This window comes from Balearica regulorum, chromosome 1 (assembly GCF_011004875.1).
Source record: "Balearica regulorum gibbericeps isolate bBalReg1 chromosome 1, bBalReg1.pri, whole genome shotgun sequence".
Taxonomy (NCBI): Eukaryota; Metazoa; Chordata; class Aves; order Gruiformes; family Gruidae; genus Balearica; species Balearica regulorum.
This window is the reverse complement of record NC_046184.1, coordinates 50,604,599-50,619,723: the sequence shown is the minus strand read 5'-3', so window position 1 is coordinate 50,619,723 and position 15,125 is coordinate 50,604,599.

Below are 15,125 nucleotides of genomic sequence, written 5' to 3'. Positions count from 1 at the left end.
CAATTCTGGTGTTTGGAAACTGTCTTCTTTTTTTACAGAAACAACATTGCTCAGTACTGTTGGAAAAAAAAACCCAAAAAACTAATACTCTTTAGGTGGATTCTAAATCTTTAATTTGTTCTGGCATTGTTCTGGAAGTTCTGGAATCTGGTTTTTTTTTCTTTTTATTAGAATTTGCAGAGAAATTCTTGATCTGTAGAAAATGATAAGGGTGTTTTAAGTCATTGATTTAAAAAGTTCACTGTTTTGGTTAACTGTGTCTAGACAAAAAAGTCAGAATAAAAATGTGGTCTTAGTCACAATTGACTTAATCCTTTGAGCCAGATTTCCAAGGCAAGAATACTTGTTTATACATTTAAAATGATTTTGAAATTTTTTTTACAGTTTTGATGGAAATTACATTGTTTCTTTAAACAATTCTCTCCAGCAAAATTATTTTTACAGTTTCTTTTAATTTAACACAGAAGACCATGCATAAATTCTACAGAAAGTATTAAAATAATTTGAATAAAGAAATGTAGTCATTTGAAAGAATATTCTCCTGGCTTCTCTTACTGGTTTAAGAAATAGGTCATTATAAAGTTGTTGTATATCAATAATACTGCTCCATATGTGATTTTCCTTCCAATTTTCTTTACTTTTTAAATAAATTAACTTTGCTTATGAGACTCTCCCAGTTCCCTGGGCTTCCAGAAAAAAATTGTTTATGTAAAAAAGCATTTTAAAATCTATTTCCATATGTTATAGAAACTTGCTATTTATTTTAAATCTGAGTGAATGGTATTACAGTAATATTTTCTAATAACCTCTCCTTTCTAAATCTCAAATTTTTTTCCAACCCAAAGTAGAATATGAACATAAAATACAGTGAAGCTGAACGTGCACACACAAAACGGTTGAATACAAGTATCAGTACAGGGAAACAAAAGCAGCAATTGTAGAGCTGAGATTTTACTCCTCTGTAAACTGAAAATTTCAACTTATTTTTCTATCTCTACTCTCCATCTTTTTGGAAGGCACGAAGACATCTTTAGAAAATACAATTATGGGAAGACATGAGCTTGTTGCGTGACGCACCACTGTAATATATGGCAGAGAGATATAAGAAGGATTGTAGAAGAGGGGACACCCTGCTGTACATTTGTAGACCTATTTTGTGGCACAACAAAAGATCTCTATAGAAACATTACATCCCACAGCACAGTTCCTGGAAGTTTAAGAACTGGCTGCAAACCCTTATAGCTGGTTTATTACATAAAATCATAATGACTTACTACTGACTATTAATTTTAAACTGTAAGAAGCTCTGTTTTAGAAATGTCTTGACTGGACTTCCAAGGACTTATTTGTACAGACAGAAAGCAAGCTTCTGAACTTCAGCCAAATCCAGAACCATCTTAGACTATATAAGGACTTTAGGCCTTGCTTCTCAAAGCCGAGCATTTTACATGCGAAACCTTTTCAATATGTTGGTGGTTACATTCCTGCTGGCTTGATGCAAACAGCAGTCCATTTTTCTCCGGGCAGAGCCCGTCTCATTTTTGGAGTAGCAGAGTATGACAGACAGCAGACAAAATAGCATTGATCCAACTGCCAGGGATGTTCAGTGGGAATCTTTTATGCCACCAGTTTTGGTTGGATTTGATCAGAAGCAAAAGGATTTTCAAGACCATCCAGCCTTGGAATAACTCTGTTTTTTCTGTACCACCAACCTCAGAGGGAGCACACCTGAAGACCAATCCTTTTGACGGTGCCTCCATGGTGTTCCAGCAGAGAGAACATATTGCCCGGTGTCTTGTGCAGCCATCTGTTTAATGGGCATCAGCCTTGTTTTCCCTCTGTCAGTAGTCGGCAGTGCAAGGACAGCGGCCACTGTGCTGCTGTGGTGCCAATGCAGCTGTCCACAGCTGCAACAAAAATTGTGTCAAGGGGTTACTTGAATGAGTGCCCAGGATGAGACATGGAAGGCAACATTAGGCAACGCTCCTCACCTGAAGCAAGTCTTGGAGTATCTCAGCCCTTAACCTCCCCTCATCTCTTTCCTCCTCTTGCTTCTTACCTTTCCCACATATCTACCCAGGTTAGATCCTCTGAGATGCCATGGAAATAGATGCCTCTTTCATCTGCATGTAGGCTGCTTTCATTGCTTCTGCAATCCCACAGCGTCTGAGGAAAGATTGCGAGCAGGAAAAGAGGAATACAAAATGATGCCAAACCTCACTCATCATGCCACAGTACATCTCCACATCTTGGACACAGATATGGTGCAGGAGTGAATAGGTCAAGGTATGAATGGCCCTCTCCTCCTTATATGAGTCCATGAACCCAAAACAACTGTTGGAAGTTCTGTATCTAGTACAGCAGCTTCTTCATCAATAGGGCAGCACCAACACCTTGACAAAACCAGTGAACCTTAAGGATGAGTTTGCATTTCTGTTTCCCTCAGTGTCTGTGGTGGGTTGACCCTGGCTAGGGGCCAGGTGCCCACCAGAGCCGCTCTATCACTCCCCTCGTTCACTAGACAGGGGAGAAAAAGTATAACAAAATGCTTATGGGTCGAGATAAGGACAGGGAGAGATCATTCACTAATTATCGTCACGAGCAAACCAGACTGAACTTAGAGAGGAAATTCATCTAATTTATTACTAAGCAAAACAGAGTAGAGGAGTGAGAAATAAAATCAAGTCTTAAAACACCTCCCCCCACCCCTCCCATCTTCCTGGGCTCAACTTCACTCCCGGCTTCAACCTCCGCCCCCCTCAGCGGCACAGGGGGATGGGGAATGGGGGTTATGGTCAGTTCATCACACGGTGTTTCTGCCACTTCTTCATCCTCAGGGGGAGGACTCCTCTCATCGTTCCCCTGCTTCAACATGGGGTCCCTCTCACGGGAGACAGTCCTTCATGAACTTCTCCAACGTGAGTCTTTCCCACAGGCTACAGTCCTTCACGAACTGCTCCAGCGTGAGTCTTTCCCACAGCGTGCAGACCTTCAGGAGCAAACTGCTTCAGCGTGGGGTCCCCCACGGGGTCACAAGTCCTGCCAGCAAACCTGCTCTGGCGTGGGCTCCTCTCTCCACGGGTCCACAGGTCCTGCCAGGAGCTTGCTCCAGCACGGGCTTCCCACGGGGCCACAGCCTCCTTCAGGTGCCTCCACCTGCTCTGGCATGGGGTCCTCCACAGGCTGCAGGTGGAATCGCTACACCCCCTCATCCTTCCTCCACGGGCTGCAGGGGGACAGCCTGCTTCACCATGGTGTTCACCATGGGCTGCAGGGGGATCTCTGCTCCGGCACCTGGAGCACCTCCTCCCCCTCCTTCTGCACTGACCTTGGTGTCTGCAGAGTTTCTTACATCTTCTCACTCCTCTCTCCGGCTGCAAAAAGCTCTCTCTAACTGTTTTTCTCCTTCTTAAATATGTTATCACAGAGGCGCTGATGGGCTTGGCCTTGGCCAGCGGCGGGTCCGTCCTGGAGACGGCTGGCATTGGCTCTATCAGACACAGGGGAAGCTTCTAGCAGCTTCTCACAGAAGTCACCCCTGTAGCACCCCCCCCGCTACCAAAACCTTGCCACGCAAACCCAACACAGCGTCCTTTCAAACTTCAATTTCCATTGATCTAACTCTAATTTTTCCTTCCTAATGGGCACTCTCTCCATATCCTTTTCTTGTATTTCAGGACTAGTTGCAGGTCGTGCTCCTTTAGCAATTCCACCTTGTGCTCATTTAAGGAATACACAATAAGCAAGAAACAATAGCTTTCCCTTCCACCCCTAATCACTCAGTGAATTATATGGTAATTGTTTATTGGAAATGACCTCATTGTTTCCTAATTTTGTGGAGTGATCTGAAGAATAGTTCTATTGCAACCACAACACATAAATGCCTTGGAAGTATTCAGCTGGAACCTATAACCACAGATGATTGCTGTGCTGTTGGCAGCTAAAATGTAGCCCACATTTGTAAGTGACAAATTATAGGATAATAATAACCGTTGTGGACTTAGATATCCCAGAACACATGATGCCAAGAGACGATAAAAATGACTATGTAAGGATGGTATGGAGAAGTACTATTTATATGAAGTGACTGTATATTCAAAAGACAAGCAAAATAAAACAGGATACTTCTGTGCTAATATTTTACAGTCATTAAATACTCACATGACAAGTGTATTTCTGAATTTTTAGAAGTATGCATAGATTTTGCCAGCACAAGCACCTCTTGCTGCCCTCTTCCCACCTCTCTTGTTGAATGGTAGGTAGATTTGATCTGGTCACTGTTAATTTGCTGATTTTTAACAGGAAAAATAATCTCTGGTATTTCATAAACATTTCAAGAGTGCAGTTATCTTTTTTTGCCATCTTTTTCTTCTTTTTTGTGGTACATGGTCATGAGGCTTATTCACTTTAGAACAGGCTCTGAGTGAATGAAATATGCTGTGGAAATCTTCTTCTAATAGCTTAGATTTCTAACTATTTTATAATGACACACTGAAAAAGTATAATCACCTTGAAGAAAGTGGTTTGGATAGTGAGTACACTTCTTTCCACTTCTTTTACATCAGGTACTGTTCATCAGGCTGCAACGTGCATCCTTGATTCCTGGTTTACTGTCTTTGCAATAAACGCAGCTCTATTCTATATGGCATTACCACATGAAAAAGCCTTTGGCAAGTAAGAAATTTTTTTTTTTTTTTTTAGTAAAATGAAAAATAGACTATTTCAGGTCACAGTTTTACAAAATATGGACAAATTTCTTGTTTGATTGGTAGTAGATCTTGAGTCAAATGCAATCTGATTAGAAATTGCATCAAAATTGTCCCTTTGGAAGTCTCACTTGTAAAAACTTAGTTTCAAGGTTCTTCTAAAGAAGAGGTTTTCTGCAAACGGACAACCTTTTTCTGAAAAATGTCTTTAAATCCCAAGCCTCTTTCAAGAAGACAGATCCTTCCCCTTGTTTGCTCATGCTACTTATGCAGTCCACATTGGCTATATAATTTTATCTGTAATTTTAATAATTTTAAGTGAATGAGTAATGAAGTGAAGACTATAATTTTACGTGAATGAATACTTTGGTTATCCAAGGGCACCTAAACCATTTGAGCCTTGCATAGCTATTCCTGAGGGACTCATTACATGAGCTTCCAGCATGCTTCTACCTTGCATATCCATCAGAGTTATCCCAGCAAAAACACTGAATTCAGAGCGGGATGTGGTAGCTTGGGATAACCAAGACCACATGCTCAATAGTAGGAAAAAAGATGGTAATGTAGGTATTCTGTCCCATAGAAAAGCTTTTCATTAATAGCTTTTCTCTAAAATTAAAATACAGCTAAAGAGGAAAAATGCTATTCACAGAGAGAAAGTTTGCATTTCATAGTTATTTTGCACGGATCTCTAAATAGTGCTTTAAAGCTATTTCACTTTCAAATCCAGCAAAGCTCTTAACATGGTCTTATATTAAGCATGTAAGAAAAGTGCTTTAAGGCCAATGGAGCTGTTCTTACAGTAAAAAGATAAGTACCTGGTTAGGTGCTTTGTTCGACTCTAAACCCTTAATCTTAATTTCTCTGTACCTGAAATTAATGCATATAATATATAAAATGCAAGCATTTTTAACATAAACAGCACAAGTAGGAAGTAGAAGTATTAACAAAAACTCTGTACATTTATTACAAGTAATGGATGTTGAAATCACTGTGAATCACAACATGGGATGTTTTGATGATCAGTTAAAGGTGAACCTAATGCTTCTACAGTTTGTGTAAACCATAATTGCAGTAGCCCAGAAAGCATGAGTGCTGCAACTTTCACTAAATATAGCTGTTACACCTCATAGCATCAACCTCTTAAATCTCTGTAATGAGCAGCAGGCATTTCAATAAAGTCAGAAATAACTATGACTTTGTAAAGTATTGCTACTTCATGCATATATCCATTTTCAGCAGTTAAAGAGACCATCAACAGTCCCTTTTTCTACTTACTGCCTCTGATTTACTGGCTGACTTTGTTATTTCCTTTGTGGAGTTTATAGGACATAATTATTTAAAGTGGAAAAGAGAGAACTTCTAATACAAATTTTGCTGCAGACAGTTTCTGCTTTATATTTATTTAGTTCACCAGTCTCTAACATCAAGGAAGATGTACTGGCTTGCAGAGGGAATAAAAATGACAGAACTGTGATGAAAATAAGCAATAAATAGTGAAAGATATATTACCAAATCATTCATTATTTCAGACATGTAGTTTCTGTAGTATAAAATCAAAACAGAAATTAAGCCATCACTTGCAAAATGCATCAAAGGCCTTTGTGACTGTAGGGACCCAACACAAGATTTATATACCTTTTAAAGCAAACAGTCTCTTTGAGAAACAATGATTCATCCAGCTATAAAAAGGAGTGCTTTGTTTCATTTTCAGGTTATTTAACCGCATTTTCAAGATGCTTCCATCAATTTCAAAATGAAAACAGTTTTGAAATGAGGAGGCCAGATGTTTTCTACTGAAAATGCTGAAATTAAGCTACCTCCACTACCAAAATTAGAAGTTTCTTTGCCATTTATGTCACACGTAGAAGACACCATGCTGTATAAAGCCCAATTTGCAAATTGACTCAAACTCATTTACATATTACACAGGCCCATTTAACAATTCCAGTGCATATTATTTGCCAACACTTAATTAGAAAGGATGTGCATCTGAACATGAGTTACTACATCTTGATTCTTCTCTTGACGAGGTGGTTCGGTAGCAACATCAAAAGCAACACGAGGAGGATGAAAGCGAAATTGTCCCGGTTTTGGTTTGGAAGATGGGCACCAGAGAGCAGCAGTTCCCAGGAGTTGGAGAGCTGTCAGCCACCAGATCAGCTCCCGCCGTAGTCCGCATTTGTTGTGGGAAACTCGTGCTCTTCAGGATGAGATTCTGTGTTACTAAGAACGACCGCGACCATTTTACAGACTAACATTTTTAAGTGCACTAGACTAACATTTAAGAACACAGACTAACATTCATTTTTAAGTATACTAGAACTAGCTCATCACACCTTTCCCCCATTCTGATTTTAGGGATTTCTGAGTCTGTGAAGCTTCAATGTTTGAAAGGGAAATACGGCACAGGGGAATCCCAAAGTGCCCGGTGGGTGACCCTGGCATTTATCCTTTAATGCCATTAGAACTTCATCAGTAACAGCTTGGGCTTGCATTATTAAATTTCCTCCTTCCACCTACAGCACACTCTTGTTTTCTACCCGAACCTGCTACCGGTGCATCTCTCAGGGTTGAGGGATTATTACCTTTTAACATGACAGACTTCAGTCTTGGAGAATTATCAGCTATTTTGAGCTGGTTGGAAGTATGAGAGAACCTTTCTCTTTGCCTCTGAGTTTTTCTGTGCACCTGAGCACCAGCACAACCATCAGGCCATCTCCCTCTTGCCTCAGCACTGCCAAATAACTAATTGCTAAAGTGCACAAAAGCACACAGAGAATTTAAAGATGACACTCTGGGTCACAACAAGGGTCCATCTATCCCATCCGGCCGCAGCAAATGTGGCGAGACTCCATGCGAAGCGGGCCGAGTATAATCCTTACATTGTTATATTTTCTCAGTTTCTGGAAATCAGAGATGAGGGACTTGCTGAGCAGAGTGGCTGTTTAACAGCCACAGATGTCCCTCCATTTAGCCACCTGATTTTATTCTGAACCTGTTTAGATGCTAAACCTCCATGGCATCCCATGGCAATTTCTTAATTTTATGGGTACTATGTGGAAAAGTATTTATTTTTGTTTGGTTTAGACATGCTGTTTAGGCTTTCTGCTGGATGATCCCAGTTCTTGTGTTGGGAAAAACTGAATTGTTTCCTCCTTCTCTTCTCCATATCATTTAGGATTTTTATACATCTTGGGTGTGTCCTGCTTGGACCTTCTTTTGCCAGTGTTAACAGTCTTAATATTTAACCTCCTTTTTGCATAGAGCCTCTTCTCATTTTTGTTACCTTTCCTTCTTAAGTTTTCTAATTCTTCTGCATCCTTTATGAGGCAGAGGCTGAGACAGAAGACGACCCTGTCTCTAAGCTGTGACAGTGTCATTAGCGTAATGCTATATTCTCCTAAGCCATCTCTAATGTTGTTTGCCTTTTTGACAACGAAACAGCCTTTGGAGGACTGTCCTAAGTTCTCCTTCATCTCCAAAAGAAAACCAAATAAATTTGGATCTGATCATTGCCTAAGTGTGCTTAGGACTGCTCTCCCACAGTGTATTACTTTGTATTTATCGAGAATGAATTTTATCTTCCATTTTATCACCTACTCAGCATGATACAGACTTTTGAAATTCTCCAGTGTGATTTGGTTTTGATTGTCCTGACTACTTCCAAAACACCAGCAAACTTTCTCCTCTCCCTGTTCTTCAGGTTTTCTAGGTGATTTGTGGCCATTCCCAGCCAGATCCCCCTGGGATTCCCCGAGTAACTGCTCCAGGAAGAATAGTCACCATTTATTCCTGCCTGCTGTTCCGTCTCCTTTGAGCAGTTACTAATGCACAGCAATCTCCCCCTGACGTTAGGTTTCTGTAAGATTGTTTGGGAAGGGATATTATAGAAAGGTTTAGGAATCCAAAGGTAATTTTTCTGCTCAAGTTGCCCTTGTCTACAAGCGCAATGATCCTTTCAAAGAACTGTACAGGATTTGTGAGGCATGATTTCTTTATTTATGAACCCTGTTCAGTATCTCCAGTAAGTTGTATATATTCACGTCTACTAATTCTGCTCATTACTGTAACTTCCATCAGTCTGCCTCAGCAGGAAGTCAAATTTACAATTCTCTAGTTTCCTGGCTCCCCTCCGGAGATTATTTTAAAAATTGAGGCCACATTTGCCACCTTCCATTACTCTGGAACCCGGGCCAATGTAAGCGATAGGTTACACACTACTGTGAAAAGTTCAGCAATTTTATATTTGAATTCCCTTAGATCCCTCAAGTGATTGTTACCTGCTCCTGGCTATGTGTTGCTACTCACTTTATTGATTTGCTCTAAAACTGCTCTAATGACAGTTCAATTTGACACAACCCTCAGCCTCACTCCTGTAAATAAAGACTTTGTTGTGCAAACTTCCTTAAGTCTCTCTGTGCTGAATCCTGACACAAAGAATCCTTTTGGCTTTTCTTCTTTTTCTCTTTTTCTTTTTCTGTTTTTTTTTGTTTGTTTTTTTCTTTTTCTTTTTCTTTTTTATTTTCCTTGTCCTTTCTATTTTTTCTTTTTGTCTTTTTCTTTTTCTTTTTTCTTTTTCTTTTTCTTTTTCTTTTTTATTTTCCTTGTCCTTTCTATTTTTTCTTTTTGTCTTTTTCTTTTTTCTTTTTCTTTTTCTTCTTTCTTTTTCTTTCTTTTTCTTTTTTCTTTTCCTTTTCTTTTTTCTTTTTTCTTTTCCTTTTCTTTTTTCTTTTCCTTTTCCTTTTTCTTTTCCTTTCCCTTTTCCTTTTTCTCTTGTTTCTTTTTTGCTATGACCTTACTCCTCCAAACATCTATTCTGTACTTTGTTTACTTGCCCAACTCTGATGGGCTTCCTGCTTCTGATACCTTTGAAAAGGCTTTTAATAGTTTCCATGCCATTTGCTTGTTGCTTCTCAAGATCATTTTAGCATGCCCTCTTATACTCTTGCATTTAACTACCAGGATATACTTTCTTGTCTATTTTCCTTATTTGGAGTCAACTCGGGTTTTTCAATTCTAGGCAGCTCCTTTACTCCAATGTTAAATCAAGTATATTTTTGATTTTTAGGCATGAATTTGGGTTTGGGTCTTTTTTGTAGGTGATTTATGTTTAGTCAAAGACTCTGATAAGGTGCCTATGCAAAAAGCCTCTTTTAACAAACTTCCTTGTTTTTATTAATCACTCTTCTTAAAGTGCTGTGATAATATAATTGACTTTTTAACATTTATCTTCTACTAGAACATTGAACTTTGGTAGCGTAGGCACTACAGAGTATCTTTTTTATGATTATATCTTGAACTGTATTTTGTACAATGCCCACAAAAAGCTTTTTTCTTGTACATATCTACTGTTCATCTCGACTAGGGTTTGGTTGGGGTTTTTTCATTTTTCTTGAGAAAACACAGTCATTTATGATGTCTACAACTTTTGTCTCTGTATGATACCTGTAATGACATTCGTCCATTGTCATGGGGATAAGCAATGACTGAAATCTTCCATTATTGTTCTGTTTCTGATCCTGAAGGCTGTGGTTACCACTGTGCTCCAGTGATGTGGACTGTTGCCCTTGTATTAACCTATAACCCACAATTTCAATCCACAGTGATACCCTAGGATTTGACATGGATGACTTAATCATACTATTTGATGGCCAAGGCTTTCTTTAACTGTTTCCCCACCAGCACAGACAGCTATACTTTCTGATATAATTTTTACCTGTTACACTACTTTTCTTTCCTTCCTCCTAGTTCACATACGATCTCATAAAACAATATCTTCATTTATACCCAAGCATTTCTGTTCATCTGTCTCTGGTTTTAGACCATTAGATTTGCCTAGAGGCTTTATACATTTTTGCTCCTATTCTCATTGTATGCTCTATTTGATTGTAGCTTTATTTGTTCTTCAATATTGCCTCATGATATTACTGACTTCTTTTGCATATTCTTTTTTCCAGAAGACAGAGATGTTATCTCTTCCCCTCTAGAAGATGAATCATCCTAAATTGGGTGTGATTATTCATGTTTCATCTTTCTTTCCCTCTTACATATCTATAACCTTTTAAAGTGAAGTTTCCTAAACTTCATTTCACTTGCAAAACAAAGTGGAGAATTACTTTAGGCTGATACTAATGAGACTCTATTTACAAACTGGTCTGTTCAAATAAAGGTAGAAATTGTATTCTGTGATAAAGTATCCTTGTTCTTTTTTGATTTATTTGATTGGTAACACTAATCTAGTAACAATTCAAATGTTCTCCATGACCACTGTATGACCTTATTTAATAAAATCTGAACTGCTTAGTATAAGGCAACCCAATTAACAGCAATAGCAGAGCTGAACTCCACTGGAAATGCATGTATCTTTTAGAAATTTTAGGAAAGACTAATGGAAGTAGACCAGGGTGGCAGAAGCTAATGTTAATTGCACCTGATACCAAATTCATTTGGACACCACAGTCCCTTGCTTTTCTTTTTTTCACCCCAGAGAAGCATGCTACCTAGTAGAACTCATTTTAAGCAGTTGCCTTGAAAGCTTCTCTGACTTCAGCAGAGTAGTTCCTCCTTCTGGTCCTGATCCTGTCAACTGATCCGGTCCAGAGCAGGCAGGATCTGTGCCAGCACAGAGTCCTGCTTGGCTCCAGCATCCTGGGAGAAGGTGGGCTCCTTGCTGCAGTGGGGTCCTGTGCCGGTAAGAGCTCATCTCAGTGCTGTTAATCTTCCCGATGGGAATAATTTCTCATGTTCTTATAGTTCTTCCATTCAGAATATAAAAATTATACATAATTACTATTTCGCTGTTAATTTTCAATTGTACAGTATTTGTAATGACAAACATGATTCCAAGTGTATATGTGTATGTGTGTATGTGTATATATATACACACACACATGCATTTGTAGATGTACAGCATACACGAACACACATATATACATGTGCTGGCCCTCACACACAGAAAACCACTAATTATACCTCTGAAAAGGAGAATAGAAAAAGAAATAAACTTTTTCCAGGCACTGGGTTCGTAATGGAGCACAGCAGGAGGAGGTAAAGAGCAGCAATAATATTAGAAAATGGCAGTAAAGCAAATAATCAATCCTGTAAAATGTCATGAAAAAATTAAACCCGTAAGCTAAACAACATTTAAAAATGCCCTGCTTCACACTGAGTCTGAAGAAAAGTCTCCAGATGTCAATTTTTTATAGCAATTTAATTAATCTGTTCCTAGATTTAGCTCATTTTCGGCTAATCTTGCACAAATTGTGTGTGTCTATAGATGTATTTTTTTAAAAAGTATATAGCCATATACATATTCATTCATTTATTTATGTATCTTTGAGGTCAACACTTTTCCACAGGCAATATGCCTTATAATATAAAGGTAAATCAAACCATGCATATATTTACAGAGCTGAAAGAATGTTATTTTGTTTTAAAAAGACAAACGTTATTTTCCAGGGCAATACCTTAAACACAAATGTTGAAGCTTGTGGCAGGCAAGCCTAGTCGTTGCATACCTCAGGAAGGAAGAAAAATGCTCCAAAATCCTCCATGAAAGCAGAGCTACCACGATAAGGAGGGGGAAAAGAAGCCCAGAAAACCAGCATGACACTGGAAAAAGAGAATGTAGAACTCCCTGAGTCTATGAGATTGAACCCTTACAGGCTTTGAAGCCAAAGAGATATTCCTATCTTGCTCGGCTTGCATTTGTTTAGTTGTCCTTACACGATCCAAGTGCAGAAGTGAGTCACAAGGTTCCGATAAGGCTGAGAAGTTTGCATAGGATCATTGACACAAAGCTTCTCAAGGTCCTAAGGGTCTTTGAGTAACACAGCAGGCACTGAGTTGACACAAGTCTAAATAAAAAAGTAATTAAAAAATTAATTAAATTCTTATTTTTCTTATTAAAATTACATGCCCTTTAATGGTTTTAGTTTAAATGCATTTAAAGAGTTATCATGACCTGTATTAACTCTTGATCTTACATTATTTAAAACCTTTAGGTTATATAAAGAACACCAGTTAGCCAATATATTTCTGCTTAGATGAAATTTCCGTAAAAGCCAATTTACTTATGAAATCACTAGCTGACCTCTGGAAACAGTTTGCTAAAGCATTAATTTTCTTTTTGGCAATCTGTAGTCTCTTCTGCTGGAAGGATATGTTCTTCCTATCAGATGTGTTCAATTCAATAGCTACTTCAATAATGTAATAGAATTTGAGAAACCAGCTGGGATTTGAAAAAAGCAAAAAAGCCAGGTTTCCTCTTCCAATTTACTTATAAAAATGAGGTGTGAGAGGGTGACATCTATTAGTTCTAAAATGCTGAAGAACATGCTGATCAGAAACCATTAGTTTGATTAATTTTCTGTGAATAATGCTTTCTTTGTCTAAGGTATCATTTTGTTGTAAATGCGTAACATGTTCCGATTAAAACCTTTCTTGTTTATTCAGGACAAGAATTGTGTTTTGAAGCTATGTATTTAATGTGTGTATAGTATATCACCTTGGCGACCAAAAAGGAAATACCAGTTGTAGTTATGGGCTACTTTTAGTAACAAACCAACATGTCTTAATAGCTACCAACCAGTGAGAATCAGTCTGCGTGTAGGAAAATAAATCTAAAATCCAAATACAAGTAGAAAGTCAAAATCAAATTAAACACGATTATTTGACTTATGATTACAATGAGGTTATTTCAAATCATCCGGTGCTGTCCTGGCATGGACAGCACAAGACGTCTCCTCTTGGCCAAGAACCCAGCCCCAGGACAGGTTCAGAGAAAATTGATGTGTCCTGCAACGGGCTGACTGCTGGAGAGCCTGTCTGCAACTGAAGTTTCCCTGCTTGACATGCTGGCCAGCAACGCTTCTGACTTTTTCCGTAGAACCTCTGCTGGTCCTGAAATAACCAAAAGAGAGATGGTCAAGTTGAGAGCTGAGCTAAAGATTGTGTAGCCTTTAAAGAGCCGTAGGTATTAGAAAAGTTAGCTTGGGACTTAACTTTAGAACAAAAACATTAAAGACACAAATTGTATTTTATGGGGTTACTGAATTCTATCTTGATTTCAAAAGAGTAAGTTCGTGAATTTTATTACAGGCAGCTAACTTCACATAGTCACAGAGTGACTTGAAAGTCAAGGAAACCAGCAGTTGCCTAACTCTGCCCCTCAGTCCATTGCAAATGCTTTCATTCTGGCCTGCCAATCATTTGGGGGGGGGGGGGGAGGTTCTTCAGTTAGCACTTGATTAAAACATGCTTTCTTCAAAGCCTTGCACTTCTGATATGAAGACATCAAAAGATGAGAAATTCACCATGCCCATGGCAGTCTGGTCCCCGGTTAAACAACCTCTCGGTCCAAATATAAATTTTATGTCTCATTTGAGTTTACAAGTCTTCGGCTTCCAGCTGCCAAACTTGTGCTGTTTCCCATTTGAGCAGAGAGTACTTTCATAGCTAATATTTCCATCTCCTGAAAGCATTTATATGCTATAATAAATTATTTACACATGCTTTCCTGCCTAATTGTCTCTTGCTAGTAGAAGCTCTGTTACCGCAGTCAGGACAGACACCGATACGTTCATGCCTCGGACAGGGATGCAAACCCCATGCTCACATATGTAGATGAGAAGCCAGACTGTCATTCTTGATAAAAGAACAAGTTTCACTATATTAAAGAGTACAACTTTTTATTGCTCCTTTCTGTGCTCAAATGGAAAGATAAATCAACCGGAGAGGAGCCCGCACGTTGCCGGGGCAGGTGCAGCTCCCAGGACACCTGCAGCCCCAGACTTGCTGCTTTCCCTCTCTTTTCTGAAACCACAGATAAGAAACTTGTTCAAACCGGATTGCCAGAGTTTATTTACTGTACTTTACTAAACTTCCCCCCTCTTAAGCTCTTTAAACAAAGAGGCACTTCATAGCAAATCTCTGCTGGTTCCTCAGTCAAACACTTTGACCTTTCGCAGCTCAGCTGTGATTGAAGAGCTTTTTCTGAGCCTGAAAAGCTCCTGCAGGATCTCAATCGCTGACCCACACATCATGGGGAATAACCCAGGCAGCCTTTGTCTCTCTGTTGTGCACACTGGTTTAGTTTGGGGTAGTTCGGATGCTCTTTTCCCCAGAGTAGGACTCTGCAAAGCCACCTGAATTAGCACCTAGCATGCCCACCACCTGGCATTGCAGCCTTTCAGGAAAGCACTGAGGGAACGAGGTGAGACCCTGTTGGGTGGGAGACCAAGATGCGAGAGAAATGGTGGCGATGAAGGAGAGTTCCATGCCAGCCTTGCCATGGTGCTGGACACTGGAGATGGTGGCTCCTTGCCTTTCACTGAAGGGCCTGCTCTCCTCGCTGGGAACAATCACAAATTTGGCTCCCAGGCGCCTTGTTTGGGTCTCCTGTGGGATCATCATCCC